This window comes from Cydia strobilella, chromosome 9 (assembly GCF_947568885.1).
Source record: "Cydia strobilella chromosome 9, ilCydStro3.1, whole genome shotgun sequence".
Lineage (NCBI taxonomy): Eukaryota > Metazoa > Arthropoda > Insecta > Lepidoptera > Tortricidae > Cydia > Cydia strobilella.
Window position 1 is genome coordinate 5,027,728 of NC_086049.1, and position 27,579 is coordinate 5,055,306.

Consider the following 27,579-nt stretch of genomic DNA (forward strand, 5'->3'; position numbering starts at 1 on the left):
TGTTATTTTATTGTTTCTCTAGAATATTAATAAGACATAAACATCAAATCTACTGCGATTATGAAACAAAATACATGCAGTATAACAATACAATAATTGATGACACAAGAAAAAAAGTAAAAAAAAACCTTTTGAAACATTTTAACTTCTTACAATAGGATAAGGTATATCTAGGTCTGTAATTAGTTTATGTAGCTTCAGATACCATTGTTAAAAAATACAGCTAATTAACTTTTTGTCATACAAAACTTGTTTTTGCTCTATCTCGTTTGTTTTATACCTATACTAGAGCTATATAAACTTATTACAGAACTAAATATACCTACCTATTATCATTGTATGTGCAAAGTTTCATAACAATCCATGTAGTTTTAAAATGAGAACGAAACTCCGTTTTATGGGAAGGTGAAATTCGGCCGAGCTTGCCGGGGACTCTTAATTTCATTAAGGCCGTTCCATCGGTTTGCCGCTGTCTTTGTCACATTTCGCAAGAAAGAACGGGAAAGAACATACGCGCCAAGTGTCAATTTTAATCGAATTTTGTCGGTTTTTATTTATTTTAAAAACGTTACCTTACAATATTGAAATTCTAAAGCTATGAAATTACTATTTATGTTAAGATTGTTTTTTCTTCTTTTTTTGTTTATAGTATCACATAATAAATAACCGAGTAAAGTAAGATTAAAAGTCCGAGTTAGAGGTTACTTTGGGAATTAATTGTATCTAGCGAAGTGTCATAATTCGTGTATCGGAAGCTATGTTGTTAAAGATAATATAGTCAAGAACTACATATATTTTTTCCACGTCTACGAATATCAACGCCTCTTAGAAAAACATGATCATATAAGGAGATTTTTCGCCTTCTGGCTCAGGGAACCGACTTAAGTAAGTAAGCATGTCAGCTAGGTGAAGTACAATCAGCATCAAAAGTAGATCGGACTACGCGTCAAAAGAATCTACCATTCTATAATAACTTTACATAAAGAGATATTATTATGTCTCTACATGTACATATGTATAATAATTAGACTGTGACAGATGCTTTTGAACACGAACTGTAAAGATAAATATACCTATTTGGAAAAGTATTCCGGGGTTTCATCCGCCACTATTGATGCTGACTGTACAGGTAGCTACACTTTTTATTTATTTATTTATCATTTATTGCAGACAACATTGGTCCATATACATAATAAGCATAACACAATAAGATAACAGTTGCAATTATAATAAGAATTAAAATAAAATTATAAAATTAAAATTATGTTAAAATGAATAATAAATAAATCTTGACATTTAAATTTAATAGATTGATCATAACAATGGATACTGGTACTAATAACTTTTAGGGTTCCGTACCCGAAGGGTAAAAACGGGACCCTATTACTAAGACTCCAATGTCCGTCTGTCTGTCTGTCTGTCCGTCTGTCTGTCACCAGGCTGAATCTCCTGAACCGTGATAGCTAAACAGTTGAAATTTTCACAGATGATATATTTCTGTTACCGCTGTAACAAAAACTAAAAACAGAATAAAATAAATATTTAAGTGGGACCCATACAACAAACGTGATTTTTTTGCCGTTTTTTGCGTAATGGTACGGAACCCCGTGGTGCGCAAGTCCGACTCGCACTTTGCCGGTTTTAAGGTACTAGGACTCTTGCGAAGACTAGATTACTTGTTCAGTTTTTATAGCTTTTTACTGGACCAAATATTACCGTTTTTCAGCCAATTTTTTACAGTCAGAGACCTCAACGACCCGACTTGACAGCGGGTGACGACCGCCATTATTTTTTATACTTTTTGTCGTGGCGTGATAGAAATAGTTTTCTTTTTAACACAATGAGCAGTAATGGCTATTGTCGGTTGTACAATTATTTATAATGGATATGCTAAGGCACGTAAAATGTTTAATACGTACGTATGAAGCATCTGTTGGTAATTATTGTAAGGTGACATAATTTTATATAACGCTACCTAAGGTTCTGCGGTCTGTGAACGGATCTTTATACATAGATGGATACAGTCTAAGGAAAAACGTGCCTCGAAAATCACGAAAATTTGATTCTCGATCAGATGGCGCCACTAGTTTTTGCCTATTCTCGTATAGAGGGCGTTGACGGTTTCGTTTGTTATTTATAATTTTAACGCATATCAGTGAAAGAACATTGGTCAAAATCATATAAAAATAATTAATGCAAATAAAAAATCATTTTTCCATATTTAAATAAATTTTAACGTATTTTTATAAATCTTCATTTTTAGTTTTAAAGTATGTCGATAGATGGAAGTGAATTTACAGTGGTTACAAAATTTACTATGAGAGTACCGCTCTATCTTAATATATCCTCTTTGTTTATACTAAGAACATAATATACAACGTGCCCACGAGGAACCCGAAAGATTTTAGCAGTATATTCCTGATAATTTTTAAAGACTAAACTGTCTTATAAACTTTTCTGGAATTCGCCTAGTTTCAGTTAAAACTAAAAAAACATGTTACTTAGTGAAAAACGCCTTTTTGATGGCGATGTTGTCCAAATATACATATTGATAGATGTAAAAAAGTGACAAGTAACACATTGCAAAAACTAGGTTTTACAAAAAAAATAGTTAAAATTCTATATAAGTGATAGTTTTACAAATAGCATTTACATTTTATAAAAAAAAAAACAAAAAAATTTTTTTGGTGAAATTGGCTCGTATAACATTTTTTTCTTCTTTTGAACTCAAATATGCCATACTTAAAATCTCTCGGGTTCCTCGTGGGCACCTTGTATATTGTTTTATGGCTACCGAATTAAACATTTTAACAATAGCACGATAAAGTAAATATAGGATTAAAAATATTTAGCGACCCGCCCCGGCTTAGCGCGGGTAGACCAATCTACACAAAACCTTGACAAATTATACCTATACCTACCCTTCCTCAAGAATCACTTTTATAGGTGAAAGCCCCATGAAAATCCGTTCAGTAGCTTTTTTTTAGTTTATCGCGAACATACAGACAGACATACGCGGCGTAAGAATATAAAATGTAGTGATAATAAGCTTACCACGCCTATTTATATAGACTTTTGTTTTTTCAAACATTTAGCCATATTGTGCGAAGTTATCAGACTGATTAGACTAAGTAGGCTATGCTGAAATATTTTTACTTCCAAAGTTACTTGTAATGTATCTGTAAAAGTAATACATCTTGCATACCCATTAAAACGCGTATATGTACGTTCGTCACTACTCCTATGTAGTTATATATATATATATATATTTTTTTAAACTTTATTGCACAAGCAAAGAAACATGTACAAATGGCGGACTTAATGCCAAAAGGCATTCTCTACCAGTCAACCATTATGTCAAACAGAGACATAAATGTTGGTGCAGGATAGATTCATAAATTATAACGAGAAATAGAACCAAAAAAAAAATCAAATATTATGTATATATATATAAATATAATAACGTAAACTAACAAAATTATGATTAAATACTAATACTTATATGATATACAAAAGATAAACTAATACATATTAGTACATACAAGATGGAGAACATTATTTAAATTCTTCTGACAGAAGATGCTTGCGGAGTGTAGTTATAGGTATGTATATGATATTAATGTTATTATGATGCATCAGTCATACGTGTAATAACTATTCATCGCCATATTATCCAGCCTGTAGGGAGTTTAAAAATAGAATAACAAGTTTTTGCTTGATGAAATTGCTTTTAGACCGGCAGAAAGAGTACGGAGACATAATATTATAGATTTTTCTATAGGTCACTTTTTTATCTACTCGCAGTGCAGACTGGGTTTACATTTTGACGAGTATTCTGTGCCCGACCGAAGTTTTGGTTTTGGGTTCGGCAGGTTTCGCCGCACATTTTCTTTTAAAATAGGCTTTATTAGTCTCCTGAGAACTGATGAATAAAGGATGACTCACGTTAGACCGGGCCGTGTCCGGGCCGGAGCTTCCGGCGCTTACTTTTCTATGACATGACAGGTGATCACGTGATGCTTTTCATAGAAAACGAAGCGCCGGAAGCTCCGTCCCGGACACGGCCCGGTCTAACGTGATTCATCCTTAACTTCCACTTTCTTACTTATTTCCGGTCATCATCATATTACACGAAAGCTAGACTTTTGTCGATGCAGTCGTATTATCCATACGTGCAGGTCCTGAGCCTTCTCCTTGATTGATACCATGGTATGCACTAGGTTTATTTTAAAACACTTATCATCTTACACTAAAAATACAGGGAAAAATCTGAAAACTGTAAATTTGTGAAAAAAAATCAAGAAATTTGTACGGAACCTTCGGTGGGCGAGTCCGACTCGCACCTGGCCGGTTTTTGTAGAACAATTAGACTAAAACAGATACTTTTGCTAACCTGTACTATGCGTAAAATCTTCGTTCATATATCCAATCGCCATGATCTAAACCGGTTAGGGTAAGACTTAGATTTCATTAAGCACGAGCTTAAAGTTAACAAGAAATCTGATTGCCTTAGTTTATCATGCTATAAAATTAACGAGAATATTCATGTTCAAAGAAATGTGAAAGCATCATCGAGATATAACTTTCGTGCGTAAGCCGATATCTCGTCCAGTAATACCAGCCTCATTAAAATAAGATCATATTATTATGTATGAGTTTAATGTTGTACCATTCGGTTTGATGAACCCACAGATTGGTCATCGGCGTCACCAGCGTCAAGCGAGCGTCAAAAGTAGTATGTTGTAAACTTATTTACCATCTGATTTAGTTCTATAATTAAAATTCAAACAATTAGTATACTGCAACTATTCTGAATGGGGACACAATCAAACTAAACCGTGTTAAAATTTAATTGAAGCACAATTTCATGGTATTGACGGTTGCGTACTTTTGTGAAATATTTAATTGCTCTTCTTGACCTGCGATTTTGCGTAATTTTATATGTGTAGTTATTTGTGATTTTTGTAAAATAAACTGTAAATGTGGGACTAATGTCTGATATCAAAAGTAAAATATGAACATTCATGGTTAAACAATTAATTAAAGTAAAAAGAATACCTTCGCTCGTCTATAAAATTAAAGAGAAATACCTTTCAATACTTTGCAGGACAACTAGAGGTGTGTAGACGTGATTTTCAATATTATCTTTATTGTATTGTAGTATTAAAAAAAATGGTTTAGGGTTCATTTCGGAACACGACATGGACAGGACCGTACTTTTTTCTAGTGTGGAAGGAACTTCGGACATACCACGGAGACGAAAGAAATAAGGAATAAACTTAGTGCATGGTAAAGGTTCATAAGATACAGAATACAAAAGATATAAAAAAATACAAGGCGGACCGAAAACGTATAGATGCTTTCGAGATGTGGTGCTGGAGGAAGATGCTGCAGATACCTTGGACTGCTTGTCGCACAAATAGGTCGATCTTACGCGAACTCAACACCAAAACCAGACTCTCAATCATCTGTCTACGCACGATACTGGAGTTTTACGGTCACATAGCCCGGAAAGAAGGTCACAATCTTGAACTGGCAAGGGTGATGGCAAACGACTTAGAGGCCGTAGCCCAACAAGGTGGGCAGATCAAGTCCGTTCTACCCTTGACACCCTACTGCACGTCGCCTTCACAATGCCAAAAACAGGCACAGATAGGGACACCGCCAAAGAAGCTGATTCCACGGGATTTTAACGACCCTCAGCCATGAGTTACACGACGCGAAGAGGAAAAGTATAATATAAACCGAACAGTGGGTTAGTGTTGATAAGTAAACAGATAACAATAGATACTCCACGTTAATTAAGAGTTGTGAAATCAGTACAGCATGCAAACTCTCCATCAATCAGGCATTACTGTCACTGAGAACGCAAAAGAGAGCGAAATTAATAGCATAGTTTCTTTTCTAGTAAATTTTAATCAACAGGCAATAGTAGGTTACATTGTGCAACATGGGGCGTAAGTTAAATATTGTAAACGAGAGTATAGTTAAATCGCTCCGGCAAGCCTCGTTTACAATATTATTACACACCAAGTTACACACAATGTTTTTCATCACACTTGCGATACAAAAATGAAGTATAAAGACAAAAAACTGTTAATTATAATACTAGAAACTTCATAACTCCCTAGGGAAAACGCTTTTTGTATAGTTCCCGCTAAGCCTGCGTGCAATTCTATATTTACTGAGCGAGTGTGATGAAATAGTTATTTGTTATACAAGGGTGCAAAGTTGTATTTTACCCGCGAGTGTAGAATTGAAACAAGAGCAAGCGAAAGGATTCTATAGGTGAACCACGAGCGAAGCGAGTGGTTCTAAAATAGAATCCTGAGCGTAGCGAGTGTTTTAACACACGAGAAGTAAAATACATTTGCACCCGTGTGTAACACAAAACTTTTCCCCTCACTATAGCGAGGAAAGTGCAACATCCACAGGCGTTAGATCATCTTCATCACTGGAATCACTCATTTTTTTACGATATTATAACAAAAAACTCTGGAAATTCTATACTTTAACGTGAGATGTTTTTAAGTAAAAATTTTGTTGACAATGTTGACATTTCTGACGTATGAAATGTCAATAATGCGTTTTGAAATTGCATCGACTTAACTTGTGCGTTTAGAATTATATAACATAATTATTAAAAAACAAACGTTTATTATGGAATTTTAAAGTTTATGACTTAAAATCATTAAATAAAGCTAAATCTGGTATTTTTTATTAGATTCTCAAACCATTTATTTAATGATAATTAATATCGAACGAACCATTATTATGAGCGTTTTACGTTTTGTTATCTGTCAAGCTACTTTCAAATTACTTTCCCCACTAGTGGATAAAATGCGTTTTTCCCGCTTGTTTTAAAGGATAAAAGACGGCTTTCCGAGCTAGTGAGGGGAAAATTATTTATTGTTTTAGACAGATTTTTTACGGCTTTAATAAAGTCTATGTTAGAACTTGCGAGCCCATTGTATGATACTGTGGCCTTAGTGAAAAAGGGTACAAGTCTCGCACAGCTTAGGTGTAAAAGGGCGTAAGTGTTACGTGAACAATTACGCCCTTTTACAACTGCGCTGCCCGAGACTGCCCGAGAGACTGCGTTGACGCTGAGTGTACCCTTTTTCACTAGGGCCACAGTTGAACGCTGAGATGTGTAGGCATAAGCCCCATTTGGCAAACGTAGGTGTATACCTATGTTGCTTACGTGTGTATCTATATAGTTTCATCTTCAGTGAATATAATTTTTTATAATACTTAATTACTTAGGTACCCTAAAGTTTTTCAAATTCAATGTTTGTTGATGGTGTAATATTGTTATGAAACTGAAAATAAACCGTAACTTAATTGTAAAAGCATGCATGATAAACAACAATAAAGCCCTGTTTTCTAAAATATTTAAAACTATGTATGAATATTCGAAATCACGATAAACCATGAAGTCGTATATCGTGTTTATTATAAAATAAAACAATTACTTTTATTTCGTACCATTAACCTTCACAAATGGAAACGTTTTTAATTATAACTGCGTTTATAAGTGTCCTCAAGTCAAAATAACTAAATATTATAACAACTTATCAATAATAAAAATTAAAAAACAAAACTACTCTTAATTAAAAAACATCTAAATAAGGCCCCCGCGGCATTGTGCCAAAGATGCTGGCAGCATTCCCTCGCTGAATGGCAATACTTATGCGCTGCGAGAGAAAGCCGCCAGCTCTCTGGTCACCGGTTGCGTCGACGAGCTAAATATTATTAGGTAGGTGCATTGTCATATAAAAATAAGGCCAGTTGAGACACTAAAATGGACCTATTGAGCATTTAAATATATAGTTGGAGTTAGTAGTATATTCGTATTCTTCCACCTGATTTGATATTGGTGAAATATTTTAGCTTGTAGGTACTAAATTTTTAAGAGCTCCGTACAAAACTTTGTTTACGGAGCTAATATTATGGGATCACTTCGATCTGTCAAATCGGTTAAATGAGTTTCTCTCAGATACCGTATGACGTAGATACTTAAAATTTGGAACAGTTATAGCAATTACCACCGCTAACACTGTGGATGAATCAAAACCGCTTAACTATTTATAATTTTATGGGGCAATTTAGGGGGATAAGCTAAATATTTATGATTAGGGCCACTATTATAACCTACTAGAACAGATAGCTACAAAGTCACTAAACTTAGAAAATAGATATAATCCGTTTTCATAGTGTTCAACGGAAACGAAATATCTAAATTTCATGTTAATTCTTCCCATAACGAAGTTGTTGACCTGACTCGGATATTACATAATAGGTATGTAAAATATAACTCGGAAGGTTTTGGCTTTGGGTTAATTAGGCACGTGACTTCATTACGTAATATATCAATAAGTTAAATTTCCAAACCGATTTCCAGATTTCGTAATTTATGTTTCCTTATCAGATGAAGTTTTTAGGGGTTCCGTACCCAAAGGGTAAAAACGGGACCCTATTACTAAAACTCCGCTGTCCGTCTGTCTGTCTGTCACCAGGCTGTATCTCATGAACCGTGATAGCTAGACAGTTGAAATTTTCACAAATGATATATTTCTGTTGCAGCTATATAACAACAAATACCAAAAACAGAATAAAATAAAGATTTAAGTGGGGCTGCCATGCAACAAACGTCATTTTTTGCCGTTTTTTGCGTAATGGTACGGAACCCTTCGTGCGCGAGTCCGACTCGCACTGGGCCCGTTTTTTAGGGTTCCGTACCCAAAGGGTAAAAACGGGACCCTATTACTAAGAATCCTCTGTCCGTCTGGTCGTCTGTCCGTCTGTCTGTCACCAGGCTGTATCTCATGAACCGTGATAGCTAGTACCTAGTTGAAATTTTCACAGATGATGTATTTCTGTAGCCGCTATAACACATATATACTAAAAAGTACGGAACCCTCGGTGCGCGAGTCCAAGTGGCAGGTTTTTAATTTGTAATAAACAAGCGGCGTTTCTTTGAATATTAGCCTCACCACGACTGCCTTAGCAGACTGACATATTCGCTAACGTCTGTGTAACTTACTTTCTATACATCTCGCTCGTACTCGCATATTAGTGCATAGAAAGTAAGTTACGCACAAGCTAGCGACTATGTCAGTGTGAAACTGGTGGTAGCCATACAGGTTTTATTTAAGGAACAAAAGAAGAAGTATGTCAGATGAAACCAACTTGATTATCTTATCTATTATTGTTAGTCCTTTCTTCATCTCTTTGAAGAACATAATATGTATCTACATTGATTTTTACTTTTTGTTGTTATTTTATGAAATTCATTTTTTAAAATAAGTTATTTAGATGTACAATCTACAAATCCATTCAGTTCAAAATTCCTTGCAAAATCTCAGATAAAGTTAACAGATATGCTTAATATAGATAACCATTAATATCCTGCGTCAAATCAAATAAAACTTTCCAACATAACATACAACTATTAATCAGCTTGCTCTCAAACACCCAATTCTTCACAAATCTATGAATAAGTTAGCATACATTCGCGGATAAACGTTGACCGTAAATTACGACGGTCAGACTTTTTTTAATTAATTGCTTACGTAATTGCTACTTTATAAACATAAACAGTTATCTAACGTAATGCTGGAGCAAGTAAAATGAAAATTTGTTTCTGGGACCTAGTAATCTATAAACTTTTACTTCTTTAAAATTTTACAAACCCGCCGCTAAAAAAGGCAATCCCATATAAGGTAAACGTCCGAGTGCTCGACGCGGTACTAGTATATGGCATGGGCACTCTAGGTCAAAGTGACAAGGCTTAAATTCGAATGAAGAAAAATCCTCTTAGTTAGAATTTAAGCCTTGTCACTTTGACATAGAGTGCCCATGCCATATACTAGTACCGCGTCGAGCACTCGGACGTTTGTAAAACTTCTCGTCGTTCTTATTTGTTTCTATTACAATTTCTGGCAATGAAAACCAGTAGATATCAGACATTAAAAATCAAAAATCAAAAACTTGTACCAGACTTATGTACATGAGAATATGAATGAGAATGTTCATGACTCATGTCATTTCAGTTATGTCGTTTTAAAATGAGAACGCAACTTCGATTGTATGGCAGCGTCTAGGTTCGTGTGACACTTAGCGCTACTTGCACCATCCCACTAACCCGGGGTTAACCGTTTAAACCGTTAACTCTTCAAATTGTACTGGTAACCATGGTAACTTCAGGTTTAACCGGTTAAACCCGGGTTAGTGGAATGCTGCAAGTGGCGCTTAGTGTCTTACATATTTACACGTAATTACAATTTTAATTCCAAGCAATAAAAGTAACAACGGGCTGTCAACTATTGGAATTAGGATGTCAAGCACTAGGACGTTTACCTTATTCAGTATTTTGTTTATTCATGTCTGCAATAATATTTTAATTGCGTTTACATCATAATATAATTATGTTTCTATTCAATCATAATAATCATAGATATCAATTCATCCCGGTATTAATCAATTATAGTTACTAATTAGTTATATTGTTTTATTACCCAGTAACATTATGCGCACATAAGAAAAGTCATAATGTTTAATTACCTGCATATTTCACTATGATAGAATACGAGGTACGATAAACTACGCAGCGTAACCGATACGATCAAAGTATTTGAAAAACAGTTGGCAATTTAGCATAAAGAAAATATAAGGAGAGGAGACTTCGGAGATTTGAACCGTCGGGAGAGATTAGCCAATTATTTAAAGTTTATGTATATTAATTACTTACGTGTGAAGTTAGTGGTGGGGGAAATACAAGCGACGCTAACGCAAATTGTGGAAAAAATATTTAGAACTTATGTGGGGCGATCTTCATACTATTTGGTAGCTGCCAACTGTCAAATAAGCAATATGTTCCACACCAACTAGGGCGGCGCCATCGTCATTCACGGAGCGAATGTGCCAGTTTATGAAGTTTTTTTTTTTCATAATTTTCAAGCAATAGCAAAATCACCTTGTGTTACATACTTGACAAGCAATTTTAAGTGGCCTCAAATTAATAGCAATCTTTGATTTAGTAGCGCAAAAAAAATTGTATGAATGAATTAAGTCTTTTATATCCGAAGTACGTCAACTTATATAAGTTGCTAACAAATTAATTACCGATATTTTAATTTAAGAGATAGTACTTTACATTAAAACAATGGATTTTAAGTATAAATACTATAAATTAACACAAACTTTTTATATATGTATTTATGTTTTTCATTGACCGAACATTTTTTATTATTATAATTGTATTTAAAAATCATCACATGTGCAATTTAGCTGACAAGAGGACTGACAAGATGTTTAACTCTTTCTATCATGTCAAGAATTGTTTGTCAACGTGTCATTTGATTTATCAACTAGCCAGTTAAGTGTTAGGTAAAAGTGTTAGGTAAAGAGGTTCTAGAATCTGTTCAACGACTTCAACGAGATTTCATTTAATTATCTCATTAACAGGGTGTTTTTACTTAATTTGTTGTCCAATTTTCTCCAAAAAAACATCATAAAACCTATAATGTTTCAAAGATAGATAGATAGATTTTTATTCGGTATTACTCATACACTGTCAATTACATAATAAAAATTGATTACAAAAATCATAATAAATTAAAATTATTTAAATTCACATAAAAAATAATGTCGACAATTTTGAGATTCTAATACTTACATTAGGAAATCAGTAAAATATTATTCAAATGAATTACTTACAATTACAATAAAAATAATCACAATTACATACTTACATATACTCCAGGAGCTGAGTACTATCAGCTGTAAAAATATTGGTAACTAATTTGTTAGCACCTCATATACATTATACATTGTCAATCATGTTTAAATCTCCAATTCTCCCCACGGTTCATTCGTCCCAGTTTCCTCCTCATTTTCTTTGGTCGGTAAAATCTTACGATGGTGCATTCGCGAATGTGGAGTCTCACCGTTATAATAGAACAACTTTACTGCGAGTTTGCAATGGTTCCGTTTTATTTTATTGTTTATTTACTTGATGTATAATTTATTCTTGGATGTAGATTGAAGTTTCACAGTCTGATATATAAAATAATTTTAACCTTTGTTTAGCTTAGGTAAAAAGGTTTAGGTAAAAGGTAGACATTGCATTTAGTAGTCTTAATATGGCGAAAACAATGTATTCACATCTGAAATGCAATAAAAATGATGAATGCAAGAGCAAACGAACCACTTTCCAATCCACATTTTAAAACACCGGCCAAGTGCGGGTCGGACTCGCGCACGAAGGGTTCCGTACCATTACGGAAAAAAACAGCAAAAAAATCACGTTAGTTATATGGGAGCCCCATTTAAATATTTATATTATTCTGTTTTTAGTATTTGTTGTTATAGCGGCAACAGAAATACATGATCTGTGAAAATTTCAGCTGTCTAGCTATCACGGTTCATGAGATACAGCCTGGTGACAGACAGATGGACGGACAAACGGACAGCGGAGTCTTAGTAATAGGGTCCCGTTTTAACCCTCTGGGTACGGAACCCTAAAAACATACTTGGATTATACGAGGGTCTAAAAATACGCTGTTTTGGCTTTGGCTATACTGAATTAATCTTATCTTTCCTTGACAAACTCGTTTTCTTGTATTTTAACGCAGAAAGTTAGAAAGGCATATGTAAAGAATATACGTAGGTACATAATATTTAAGGCGTGTTAACGCTGTTGTTTTGTCTTAAGCATTATACATTATAACGGGGGAAGCTATTACATAATATATCGATGTATCCCAATACAGTCACAATTTGTAGACTTTATTTTGAAATATTTTTCTTTAATATGTTTTGATAAATCTACTCTTTTTATTTATTTTTCTTATGTTCAAAAATTAAACTCTTCGGTTAGGTTTAAGTTTAAACATTTAGTTCAACGACAAAGATTTCGTAACTTAAAATTTCGCAAACAGGATTATAGACATGACATTAAATAATTTTACGGTTTAGACTTACTTGTTTTAGTCACTCGCGCGACATGTTTCGGAGAGCCTATATTTTATATATATATAGATTTTTTTTTGAAGGATTATAGACCCTGTATTTTAAGACACCCTGTATACCGTTTTGCCGTTGCATGCAGAGAACTATTTTACAGCCAGCGAATAATTATAAATACTGGTTTGAAAACGCATTTGTCTGACATATTGCGATTAATGGAAGATTGTAGGCATCCATTTATGGGCAAACTGAAGGCTTCTGTATACATATGTACATACTAGATACTTGTATTATGTAAACAGGAAAGTATGTAAGGTGCATTGGGGTAACTTCGAAAGCAGAGTACTTTTAAAAACCGTAATATCTACTATACCAGAAGCACTTCATACTTTGGTTACCACTTTGGGCATTGCCAATGCTTACCAAGGTTTCTTACTGTTACTACAGTAAAAAGTGCTCAGTTTACTAGCTGCTGGCTGTTGTCATAAAGGTATGCCGACTCGTGGTTTAAGACTCTTACCGCAAGGAACTAATTGCCATGACCAATAAGTTCCTGTGACCAGCTGACAGTCCTTCCACCGCGGTGCAATCAGCTGACAATTTTTTTTTCACAATGGAATCTTAAATGTCATCTGACAAAGTTACAATTGGGATGCGATGACTATGGTTTTTTACGTGTTTGTGTTCAACCCACTAACGAAGCGGCAGCTGACGTCCAAGAGAATTCATTACACATTACCCTTAACCACGTTACGAGTTACCAATATACTTTTCTTACTTTTAATTAATTTAATTTTAGCTATACTATTAGGACGTATATTATTTATGACGTCGGCTTATAAATATTGCGGATGATTAGTCGACAGCCTGATATATGAGCGTTTTCTAATTATCCGGCTATCATTCCATCACGTCCAACGCCATCTATCCTCGCACGACATTAACTGTCCACTTTGCGTGACTCACTGACTCGCGCGAGCAATCGCGATTCCTCAAAGGAGCTTAAAAGCAATATTAATTAAGTGTAAATAGATAAATTACAGTCTAAGTACATCCTGTTGTAATTTATTTTATTTTTATGCAATCTCATAATATATATCACGTTCAAAATTCAGTTTTCGGACGTAACGGATTTTTGTTCATACAACATTGACTAATATTAGTCAAATCAAGGCTGGTGCCTTTGTAACGAGTCAAATCACTTTTTTTTGCGCGCAGCCCATGTAAATTTAATATAAAAATAATACTGTACCCCTTACATTTCATAAAAGTGTCAAAAGGACCTCTTTGTTTGGGCTTCAGCTCCGCGCACACCTCCGGAACACCATTGTTCCGTGATGGAAAAGACATACAAATAATTCAATTACATAATTTGCTCTAGTTATGTATTGGACCTGAAACTATTTTGCCACAATGTATAGGAACGCATAACTCATTAGCCACCATCTTAGCGCCTTTGCGCAGTTATCTAGATAACTCCTACTGCTCACGCGCAGGTGGGCAGTTTTAGCATTAGTACCACAACGACGCAGTCGCCCTTAAAACGCTTTAAACTTACGCTGTATTACTTATCACCAGATCATCTCTTACTTGCGTAAGGCAGTATGTGCTATTCGAACGCTAAGAAGCAGAAACTGATCGTTACAAAAAGGCTTATATCAATAGGGAATGACTGGCGGTTATAACATTTTTATCCGAACAGGTATTAGATCTGGATCGATCCGATTGCGTGGAATGTCAGTGGTTTGTGTTATGACTTGAGATGTTAGATTGGTATCATTGCGCGTAAATAGCCAGCAGGGACATTCTGCGTCCGTTGTTTTTTTTTGACGCTGGTATACGTTCTCATGGATGGAAAAAGAATGAATCATATTCAAGTAAGAACTTTTTTTTGTAAACAAAGGCCGCAAAAATATCTGACACGATCTTATTTGCAGAACCATAAGAGCGTGCTACAAATTTTTGCAGGTGACTATACCATGTTAGCAACTTGTTGTATGTAATACATGGTTTTGGTTCAGGTTAGGTTAGTGAGGATGGATTGGTTGGCATCATCAGCGTCATAGTAGCCAGTAGATTCGTATTAAAGTAGTAATCTACTGGCTACTATAGTATGAATTTTCCCAAATGATTCTTACGCCTCACACCCTAATCTGTTAAACTTAGCTTAGCTTAGCTTAACTGTTAGCCTTTGTTTCTTTTGTTCAGCGGTTACCGATGCTGCCGCTACTGGCTGAACGGGAACAAACTGGTTTAAAAAGAAATTTTACTGTCCTATTTATATGGTAATTTATCGTTATATCAGAATCGGCACGCGACTAAGGCGCCTCTCTATTAAAGAAACAAAGGCTTTTGTTTAACGGATTAGGGTCTGAGGCCTAAAAATCATTTGAGAACATTCATACAATATGAAGCTGATGATGCCAACCAATCTATCCTCGCTTCTCAGCCTGATAAGGCAGCAGTGGTTTTCTACCAAAATAAGATTCAAAACTCTCGCGTCGAATGGTCCCTATGGCAGTTTATTCTCATTTGGTTGGGGCTAATTTAAAAAAGAATTGAAGTAATATGATTGTTACCTGTCTTGCGGTCGTGGTTGCCGCTCCCATATTGGTTTATACAGCCATTAAAAACGTTGCAGTGGTCTAGCCGTGGGCGAAATCGCAACCGCGAGGCCCTTTTCTTTCACTGTGCCCGAAGGTCGGTTTTTTTCCAGTTCTATTCAGAAAAATTAAATACGTCATCACACACAATGCCACTGATGAGTGATGACATCAATGCCATAAACAAACACATTAGGCATGCAACCTTAACCTAGATGTTTAAATTCCTAATTAAGTATATTGAAAAATACAGAAGTTTTGAAAAAAACTTCTTTTTTTCAGCTTTATTCTTATTTTCGGAAGTATTGTAACTGAAAATTGCATTGTTTTTTTTTCGAAAGAAACTTGAAAAAATAAGCCATAAGGACCATCACTCGACCTTCTCAACGTGAGAGGTATAGTATAGATAATCAAACCAAATTGTCAGTAAATAAGAACAAAAAAACTATACTCATTCTTTTCTTTTGGGTGCTAACACTAGTGTAAGACAAAGATAGTATGATTCTCTCTGTCTATTTTTGTAAAGAGACAGTCCTTTGACAAACTATACCTTTACTGTAAACTTTTTATCTCCACATGTAGCCATTAGTGGCAATCAGCGTAAAAGGAACCAGTTGGACAGAAATAGAGGGGAGTAAGAAGCGTAAACGCATTGCGGCACTACTGCCAAGGAAGAATAAATATGCAGTTGCACACGCACTGTCCGAGCCGAACATCATTGGAGAAACGAAAGCCACCAGACTTCGATGGCTCCGGACATAGTCTTGATGGGGGAAGATCGCGCAGTCTGGAGGGCGTACTCTGGAGTACCAAGTGGCCGAAGACCTTCTGGACGCCCTAGGTACCGCTGGAGGGACGAAGTGCAGAAAGACCTCAGCGAACTTGGCGCCGTCAACTGGACAGAAACGGTTTTGGACAGAGTAGCATGGCGGTCTTTGGTGTCGGAGGCCAAGATGCACTTCGGGTCGTTGCGTCACTACAGCAGTAAGTAAGTAAGTTGCACACTGTAAAAATGTGTAAAAAGTGTGCTTACTAATTTAAATTAGTAATGACAGTAGTCAAATGTCATTGTGTGTGTGTTTTTTTACGTTAGCGTAAAAAAGTTGTAAGTCAGGTTCCCACTGAAAACCAGCGCTACGGATTATTTTGAGTGAGGATCCTATTTTTCTCCTCATTTCGATCCGTCCGATGTTCTGTATGTCTGTGCATGTCTTCTATTTCTTTATGTACTATGTTGTGGCGTTGAATAAATGTATTTTCTTTCTTTCACTGGAAAACAATGTCCACATAAAGGTGCCTACTCTACTACAGATCGTCATGCTCGCGATAGTCAGACAACTGCTTAAATATTATATTGGTATTGGAGCCCACTATTTTTTTAAATCATTAATGTTAATAATCTCATGTCGCGTCTGTTTTGCAATGGAACTACTCTTTGCCGCACAACGGAGTCACGGATCCAATCAGATTGGAATCGAAACGCATTCGGTCGTCGGACGTGGATCGATTCGATAGACCGGCTTTTGCGACATTTTCCTCTTTTTAGTTCCGCAACATGGAACGAATAAAGAGGAAAGCCATAGCGCGTTGTGCAATATGCAACTTTTAAACCCATCCATTTTCATTAGTTAAAACAAAGAGGATATAACAGGATAGAGCGGTACTGTCATAGTAAATTTTGTAGCCACAGTAAAGTCACTGCCATCTATCGACACACGATTTAAACTAAAAATAAACAAAAATGTATTTATATATGGGTAAATGTTTTTTTTATTTGCATTAATTATTTTGACCCATGTTCTTTCACTGATTTGCGTTAAAATTATTAAATAACAAACCATCAACGCCATCTATTCGAGAGTAGGCCAAAGGTAGTGGCGCCATCTGATCGAGAATCAAATTTTCTTGATTTTCGAGGCAAGTTTTTTCCGTATCCATCTATTACGGGGATATCTTTGGTTAAAATCAAACACGATTGAAAGTTAGAAAGATAAGAATAAATCGTACCTTGGATTTGACAATTGAAGTACGTAGATGTTGCTGTACAACTCCTTGCACACGGCGGTGGATAGGAGGTAAACTTTCTGTCTTGCACACGTAAACTGTGGAAAGAACGCTGTATTTTTGGACCGATACAACCTTTAAAATATGGATGGTATAGAAAGGATGCCAATCTCTTATGGCAGAATTGACCGGTCTGGCCTAGTGGGTAGTGACCCTGCCTGTGAAGCCGATGGTCCTGGGTTCGAATCCCGGTAAGGGCATTTATTTGTGTGATTACCACAGATATTTGCTCCTGAGTCATGGGTGTTTTCTATGTATTTAAGTATTTATATATTATATATATCGTTGTCTGAGTGCCCATAACACAAGCCTCCTTGGGCTTACCGTGGGACTTAGTCAATCTGTGTAAGAATGTCCTATAATATTTATTTATTATTTATTATTATTTATTAATTGTTGCAAAAGTGACCGCTTTCAGCTTTAAATAATAGTTCCTAATCTCTCCGGTGGCGCTAGTTAGGCTCTGGGACATGAGTATAACATGAACCATATAAGGCAACAAATAACCCGGCCAAAATACGTAGGTTGTTTTTGGTAGTATTTCGGGGTATGGTGGCGCCGCCTAATTACTGTTTTTTGATGGACACTTCATACATAGAGATTTTGGCTCCTTTATATAGTCTCCATGTACTTAATAACTACAACTGAAGACTACAACAACACAAAACACGTGATCCAGTGTAGCGCCATCTAGTTTGAGTATCAAACTCAGGTGCATGATTTTTTCTTGACTTCATACAGAGGATATAATAAGCTTCACATCTCTTCCACAATTAATAACTTTTTGGATAAAATATGTTTCGTTAAGCCCGAATCCTTCAAACATATGACAAAATACATAAGTAAGTAAGAAATAACTTTATAAGCAACTGTTCAAGAGAAACTCTTTAAAATAACAGCTTAAGAAAAGAGCGTACTCCCATCTTAAATTCTGGCAACGCACTTTCAACCCCTCTGGTGTTGCAGGTATCCATGGGCTACGGTAATTACTTACCCTCAGGCCATTCGTCTGGCCTTTTACCTCCTATAAATAATTATCAAAGTTCAAAGTGTTTTTGTGTTTAGATAAGATAAACATCATGAAAAAAAAAAAACATTCATAAGACGTGTGTTATAATAATGATAAAATAATTAGTATCGTAACGAATTTTATAACTGCAAATTAAAAACTGCACTCAAAAAACCGAAAGCAGGTCATAATTCAAAGCTCAAAATAATAGGTGATTACTATCTCATGTTAATTAGACTTAACCATTTCAGCCATTACATTATGTCATCAATCCCATAACAATGATAACATATATCATGTCAATTAAAAAAGTGATTAGAGATTAGGTGCGTGTTTATGTAAGCCAAGTGTTAAAAACTGCGTCGATTGTATGACTTTATGTGTGGGAACCGATTGATAGACATCTCCCATTCAGGCGTATTGATCTGGGATTAGTTTTTCTTTTAGGGATCGGTTGACATTAATTTTATTATTTTAGTAAATGATACCTGTCTAAGCCAAGAACTCTTATGAAGTATACACGAACATAAATTGAACATTGTAATGTAATATAAATTTGAAGCGCTGGTGGCCTAGCGGTAAGAGCGTGCGACTTTCAATCCGGAGGTCGCGGGTTCAAACCCCCGGCTCGTACCAATGAGTTTTTCGGAACTTATGTACGAAATATCATTTGATATTTATACCAGTCGCTTTTCGGTGAAGGAAAACATCGTGAGGAAACCGGACTAATCCTAACAAGGCCTAGTTTCCCCCTCTGGGTTGGAAGGTCAGATGGCAATCGCTTTCGTAAAAACTAGTGCCTACGTCAATTCTTAGGATTAGTTGTCAAGCGGACCCCAGGCTCCCATGAGCCGTGGCAAAATGCCGGGATAACGCGAGGAAGATGATGAATGTAATATAAATTTATTATAATTATATGGTTGACATTGTATATTATAGTACTTATGTCTCAATTGACGTGTAAAATCTTATCTTATCTTATCTTATCTTATCTTATCTTATCTTATCTTATAATATCTCGAAACAAATCGCCCGCGGTAGTATTTCCGAACCGATACGACCTTCAAACCTTCAAGAAAAGAGCATATGCCCATCTTAAATGCCGGCAACACACTTATAAGCCCTCTGGTGTTGCAGATGTCCTTGCTTACAGATTTGTCTGCTGGTTTGCCACCTATATCATAAAAGGATTCAGTCTATACCTAGAATATAGAATTTGAAATAGTATGTAGGTACTATGTACCTAAGGTAACTGACCCATGTCCTGGCCCCACCTTCTTTATATTAGATTCAGAAATAAAACTATGAATTTTAAGAATTGGGGTGATGAAAAAAAATTCACCTATTTTACAAATTTTATTGAAAAATACCTAGTTTATAGTTTTAGAAAAAAAGGCTTTCACATACGGTCAGACGGACGGACAGACAAACATGCCGAAACTAAGGGTTTCATTTTTCCATTTGACGGTTTTCAAATACTTATTTTTAAATTAGGGACACACAAAATTCATAAATAACCACTAGTCAATGGGATGTCAGTGGTATTATTCACAAAAACGTGCCACACAGCTGCGATCGTGGCCCACAAATGGACTCGCCGGAAGATCAGCGCCGACACTTGGGTCGGCATTATGCTGAGACGAGCCCATTTCGTGGTAAACACTGCAATGATGTTTTTTTAATTTTCCTTGTAATGCTAGTATGTAAGTTTATCACGAAATAAATGATTTATGATTATGATTTAGGATGATTTAAAAAGCTAACCAAAACTTAATTTTAGCGAAAGTTTCAACTAAATAGAGGAAAGCTTTTAAAGCTCAGCCCACACATTGTCTAATCTCTATAGCAATAACTCATAAACTATCTTGATCTGAAACCATCGTATTAACCCATTTTTTGCTCGCAAACGGCCACAAATCAAGGGTTATCTCAACGCCATCTGCTTTATCAATTACGCTAACTCTTGAGTGATAGTGATCTCTTAAGTGGCTGTGAACTTAAGGATTATTTCACTTTAGATAGTTTTTGAAATATATTTTTAAAAAAGTTAGCGATTATTTATTTAACCTTTATTGCACAGAAGAAAAACTTACAGTAACAAAATGCCCACAATGCTATTATGATTTGAATGAGATGATTTTCATATCAATTTAAATAGCTTCGTTGTTTATTGTTGTACATTGATATGTTCTTAGGGTTCCATAAAGGTAAAAACGGGACCCCTTTCACAGATGATGTATTTCTGTTGCCGATATAACAACAAATACTAAAAACCGGAGTCAGACTCGCGCACGAAGGGTTCCGTGCCATTACACAAATAACGGCAAAATAATCACGTTTGTTGTATAGGAGCCCCACTTAAATATTTATTTTATTCTGTTTTTAGTATTTGTTGTTATAGCGGCAACAGAAATACATCATCTGTGAAAATTGCAACTGTCTAGATATCACGGTTCATCAGATACAGCAGTCAATAGCGTTTCGTTTCGTTTTCAGCAAACGTTGTCATCTTGGCTAAGCCCCCAGAAATATTAAGTTATTCCTACTCATCTAATCACGACCACTATTGATTTTACTAGGAGAAAAAAACAGACTTCAAAAAGGATAGAAAATGAATTTTGTTCTTTTTTTACACAAAGGGTACATGCTTACAATCAAAATTTATGCATCGCCAAACTGTAACCAGTTCGTTGGCGATTGAAGCGCTCAATAACATAATAGAATCATGCACCTAAACCAAAGATAGATATAACTCCGTAATAGATGGATACAGTCTTAGGAAAAAACGTGCCTCGAAAATCACGAAACTAGAGGCCAAAACACTAGTTTTGGCCTACTCTCGAATAGAGGGCGTTGACGGTTTCGTTTGTTATTTATAATTTAAACGCATATCAGTGAAAGAACATGGGCCAAAATCATATAAAAATAATTAATACAAATAATAAAATCATTTATCCATATTTAAATACATTTTAACGTATTTTTATAAATCTTCATTTTTAGTTTTAAAGTATGTCGATAGATGGCAGTGAATTTACAGTGGTTACAAAATTTACTTTGTCAGTACCGCTCTATCTTATTATATCCTCTTTGCCTAAACAAAACAACCTATCTATAAATATCAATCTATATTCCTTCCGTAAGTATATTTCGTTCCCAGAAACGTAAGGAAATTTGATTTTGCGTACCTATTAGCTAATCCTTGTTTATGGCTAAACATATTTAAAATGTTTGTGTTAGTAGTCTAGTACGACCGTATTTTTGCAGCAGTAAACTTGGTATAACTTACCCTTAAATGCCACTTGGGCTCATTTTGCGGTAACATTAATATGACGGCGATTTTCTATAATAAAATTAATACCTTCGAGTAATTTATATCCCTTTTGTGGTTTTAAAATATGAATTATAGGTACATGAAACTAGCTGTTACCGTATAGTCAAAGACATGTAAATAGTAAAAAATGATAGTCCCCCTACATGAAAATCTGCGCGCGTGGTAAAATAAAATGTAATTACTAGCCAAGTTTTGACAGCAATTCTAGGACAGTAAACGTTGAAATACTTATTTTAATATGCACATAAAATTTGCGCGTTATTAATTTATGTTTGCACTGAAAATTGATCGTAACTTTTACAATTACTAATAATTAAGGTTGTAAATATGTGTAATAATAGATATTGTCTTTAATATGTCCTTACTGTTTTATATATGTATTTGTATATTTTGTAGTCAAACCCCGAATTTCCGGTAGGTATCTATTTACAATAATGTTTGTAGTGTTAAATAAAATTTCTCTCTCTTTCTCTCTCTACACAAAAAATTCACCAGTACCTAAATAAAGTCTAGAAGTGACCAACTTGGAAATAGTGTGTTTACCACGGTGTCCAAAATTTCAGAAATTTGATTTGGTATAAGGTATGAGGAACGAAATTCAAATTCAAAATTGGTAGTATCTTGTTTTTCTTATAAAGTTTTTCCGAGATTTCAGAGAACTTTTTCATATTTTTGGAAAATTTCTTCAACTTGCTAATCTCCCCCACACGTAATCAAATCACAACACGCACAATGATTGTTTACATTCAATTTTGACGATGAAAACACTATATTACCGATCACAATTTTCACATACATATACATGTAAAAACTATTTTTATCAATAAATTATTGTATCGTATCGTTTCGTATACCATGTTGATGTATAGTCCCACAATTTCACCTCGTACCCTGCATACAAACATTCCAAACGGAGTTTCGGTCTTATTTTAAAACTAAGTGTTGGATTGTACAATATTGATAAATACAATGACATGAGGTATATCTAGGTATGTAATTAGTTTATATAGCTCTAGTATATAAAACAAACGAAATAGAGCAAAACCAAGTTTTGTATTAACCACAATCTTCACACCGCATGTAATGTTGTCCTTGCTGGAGCAAAACTGTCATGCCGTTTTATATCCTTACTCTAATCTAATCCTTTCCTGTAAAAACCGGAAAACCATTACTTAACCCATAGATTATTTTACTTGGAACACATTAGTTGCAGTCACAATTACAAGAGATAACGTCTATGTAAGGATTCTATAGGAGATAATCACAACTAGCTGACCAATTTAAGTGGGGTCTGTTGTAACCTAAAGTTGATACAGACCTGGGGGTCGTGGTTAGACTGGTCTTTAAAGTCGAAACTAGGCTGCAGGTTTGTATGCGATAATAAAAACAATTAAATTATATAGACTGTAATGGCGTTATTCATTATTTTTTATCAAATCTAACAACCGTTGATAACCGTTTGACCCTATCCGTCATTTTGACATTTATGTTCCTTAGAAAATAATTCAACAGAGGTTTATAAAACGTTGCTAAGTTTTATAAATAGGTAAGGAATTTAGTCTCCATTTAAAGCTGTCCTCTTAATTGTAATTTTTTGATGGCAAGGACTAACAAGTTATAAATTAAGTAATTACTAAACCTATAAGACGTAAGTACTTTAACCTCTATTATTATATTATAACGCGGCGTTTTTGTGTTGTACTATTGTATGTAATTATATGAAATAAAAATCTCGCTAAGTGACTTCATTTCCAATAGGTTTCTGACCAATTCAGAAATATTTTGATTTATATTGTGGAAATATTTTGATTTGCGTTGAGAAAACTCAACGCATGCCGTCGTGACTCGGGTGGCTGAGTGGTTTAGGCATACTGTTTAGGCATTCGAATGCAACTAGAGGACGCTGGTTCGATCCAAGCCCTGGGCACTGGTGGTATTGCTCATTTTTAGGGTTCCGTACCCAAAGGGTAACGGGACCCTATTACTAAGACTCCGTTGTCCGTCCGTCCGTCTGTCACCAGGCTTATCTCATTACCGGGATAGCTAGATAGATGAAATTTTCGCAGATGATGCCGCTATAACAACAAATATTAAAAACTGAATAAAATAAATATTTAAGTGGGGCTCCCATACAACAAACGTGATTTTTTTGCGTAATGGTTTTTTTTATTCGTATATGACATCTGATTCAGTTTAAAAAAATGGTAACACAATCGCAAATTCGTATGAAAAGTCGTAGTTCTTATTAAATACATGTCTCTGTCGATAGGAATAACATCAGGCCGTCTGCATAGTGTCCTTATTAAGACGATTCTCGCTGATTTGGCCTTGAGCGTCTCAGCGTCTCTGTACCCGCACCCCGCTCACTGCGATCGTACGTGAATTTCGTCTCGGTGCGGCGACTGCGGCGGAACGAGGTTCAAAGAATAACCTACAGCCCAGAGGCGCGCGGCATTTGGCGCTATACCTCGTATTTGTGTATCTTTTGCAGATATTTTGTTGTTTGAGTATGAGTAGATCATGCGTGTAGAGGTCGTAAATTATAATAAAAATATATTCCCTTATGCATTATACTTTACAAGCCTCAATTAGTTAATTTGTGTTTTATCTGTTTCTTACAAATAAATACCTAAGTCAAAACGACGGATTAAGATTTATAGCTAAAGCTTGGTATGTACTAAATTGAGGCGTACAGTGCGTTTATTTTATACAGTTTTTTTTTATCCGTAATAAATAAATATAAATAATGCCATTAATAGTTAACTTATAAAATTAAAGTACCTACTAGCTTCATATACTACTACAAATGTGTTATTTTTCGAAATTCGAAGTTTTCTCAATCATTACGTGGGAATATCATCATTATTAGGGTTCCGTACCTCAAAAGGAAAAAACGGAACCCTTATAGGATCACTCGTGCGTCTGTCTGTCTGTCTGTCCGTCTGTCACAGCCTATTTTCTCGGAAACGACTGAACCAATTAAGTTGAAATTTGGTGTATATATGTAAGTTTGTGACCCAAAGACGGACATGTAACGTAAACAAATTAATTTTAAACCTACAATAAACTTAATAGTAAGTTTTTCCGTAAATAAAAATACGCTAGGCCGTTTTGCTAGTTCTTAATCGATTAAAATTATTTTTAAACTACAAAAACAATGTTTTTTAACAGGTACTATTCATACATACAACGTAATAGGTAATAGGTAGCTTATGATCAATTATTTATTGTTTCGAGATGGAATGGAACATTATTCAAAACGTAAAACTTGAATGATATTATAATATGTCGGTTAGAACACATTTATTTATTTATTTCAAATGAAGTTTTCTCAAACATACGTATATTATAGTATAATATATACGGATATTATCATTACATTCATTGTAATAGACGGCAAAATACCGTGTTGCGCTCGCTAATGCGCGTCGCGATCGCAACCAAATCAGCGCTCTGCAGTTATTTATTCTTTGGCCACAATAACTCCGATATTATAGCACTTTGCTTGTGCATAAGCGAACATAGTGCAAGGAAGGCACGGAGCGACGAGCGACACAGCCTCCTCGTCTCAAAGCTGGCACACGACTGCCGGCCACGCCATTTTCAGGCTGCATACGCATTAAATGTGGAAAAACGTTCGATTTCTTAAGAAAATATTTTTTGATTAAGAAAAGCTATGTTGCATTTGTAGAACCTGTTAAAACATTTTTGTTAGTTTAAAAATAATTTTAATCGATTAAGCCGTTTAGAAGTTATAAGCAAAGTTAGCCGCAAAACGGCCTGTCGTGTTATTTTTTTTTCGGTGAAACTACAAATTTCAGGAAGAAAGTCAAATGTTGCGATTGTTGTCCATAGAGTGAAGATGCATATATATTTTTTTCATAATTTTTGGTTGACTCATTTAGAAGTTATAAGCTCTAAAAAGTAACAGTTTTTGGCCAAAAACTGCGCGAAGCGCCTTAAGGGGATAATCACCGTGCAGCCAGAACCTGTAGACTTCTCATTAAGGGCACATCCTGTGACAAAGACGACTTCCGCTGTGATGTTGCCTTTATAAGGTGCTACAGTTAGGTCTTACAATAAATCAAATCAAATAAAGTTCTAGGTATATATACGAATTGTTCGGATAAAGCCCTGCCGTGGCTTTCCGCCACCGTTCTACGCGATAACATTTCCATCTTCACCAATTAGATGGTTAGCAGTCTTCAACTGTGCGTTTCTTATAAACTTTCTGCCTCGCACAGCGAAACTGTGGAATGAACGCGCCCGCGGTATTTCCGGATAGGTACTTGTTCTAATTTAAATTAAAATTGTATTAAAAAAAACACAAACAAACAAACAAAACAAACAAACAACAAACATTTATAAAATTTAACATGGGCTGCATCCCACACCCCACACCATACATTTAAGGGATGTAACATGGCAAACCTGCATAGTGCAGCCACCGCGTACTGGCCGGTTGTAAAAACAAAACTAAGCCATTCACCCGTCTTTTAATTTGTTTTTTCTCATAAATTTTCTCTTGGAATTTTGTTGCAAATAGCACAACTCTGATTTTATTTATTTAATGTGACTAAATGCTTATGATTTGTGTTAAAAGTTAATACGAGGGCTGCGTCTAATGTAGCCCTTTCTTTTGGTTTAAAACTGAAGAAGCATAATTGAAGCTATACTTATATTTTCTGGATATTCGCTCCTGAAGTTTTTATCTGCTTGCGCCTGGTGAGCCCGCGTAGCCCGCAGTAGCACCCGCTGCCGGAATTCGTCGTTCGGTTCGACGAAGATTGGAATTCGAGAACGTTAAGGCCAGTGACGATATTTTATTGGTTTAGACTAGGGCTCCCGGTATCCGTGTTACACGCCGAAACGTATACCCGTGTTCTTAAGCCCGGCGGTACTAAGAACCCGGTTTACACGGAACCGCCGGGATTCGAAAACGTTTCGAAGGAACGTTCCCAAGAAACGTATCTCAGACACGTATCTCCGTTTACACGGGTACTTAAGACCGTTCCGAACGGGTCCAAATACTCCGAACCAGTTTGAGCCAATGTACAATGGTAACAAGGTCCACTATTATTATGCCGACTTCAGATGAATTCGTTTGTCGTACGATTTTTAAAGTGAAGCTTTTATTCTATCGCCCCAATTTATTAAGTTAAGATTAAAACCGCGATTATAATACCGTAAATCGAATTAATTTCCGATTTTTTTTAGTTAAATGCCTACAATCCGAAAAAAATTTCACTTGCATCGTGGTTTCATAAAACCGCACAATTACTTTTTTTTAAATTGTTTTTAACCGTATTGAGAAAACATAGGTACTGAGCCATCTTCCTATGTTTAATAGTAGGTTACATAATTTTAATTTTAAACTATTTATATCATTTAATAAAACCGATTGCTTCTAAGCTAATTACATAAATTTGATATCGATCATAGATTTTTTTTATAATTATATAATGGTATAGTATTTTCGTTAATAAGAGGTGTGCAGACAGAATACAATATTAATTAAAAATAACAGTTTAATTATTTCGTCGTTATTTTTATCTCGGATCTATTACTGCTTTGCGAAAACAACAAACCTGCCAACG

The 27,579-nt window shown here is 35.3% G+C and overlaps 1 protein-coding gene across 3 annotated transcripts in view; it reads left to right on the forward strand.

Annotated features, from left to right (window-relative positions):
* Positions 1–27,579, forward strand: part of LOC134744083 (uncharacterized) — a 175,189-nt gene that overhangs the window by 53,432 nt on the left and 94,178 nt on the right. The gene's annotated exons all lie outside the window — the stretch shown is intronic.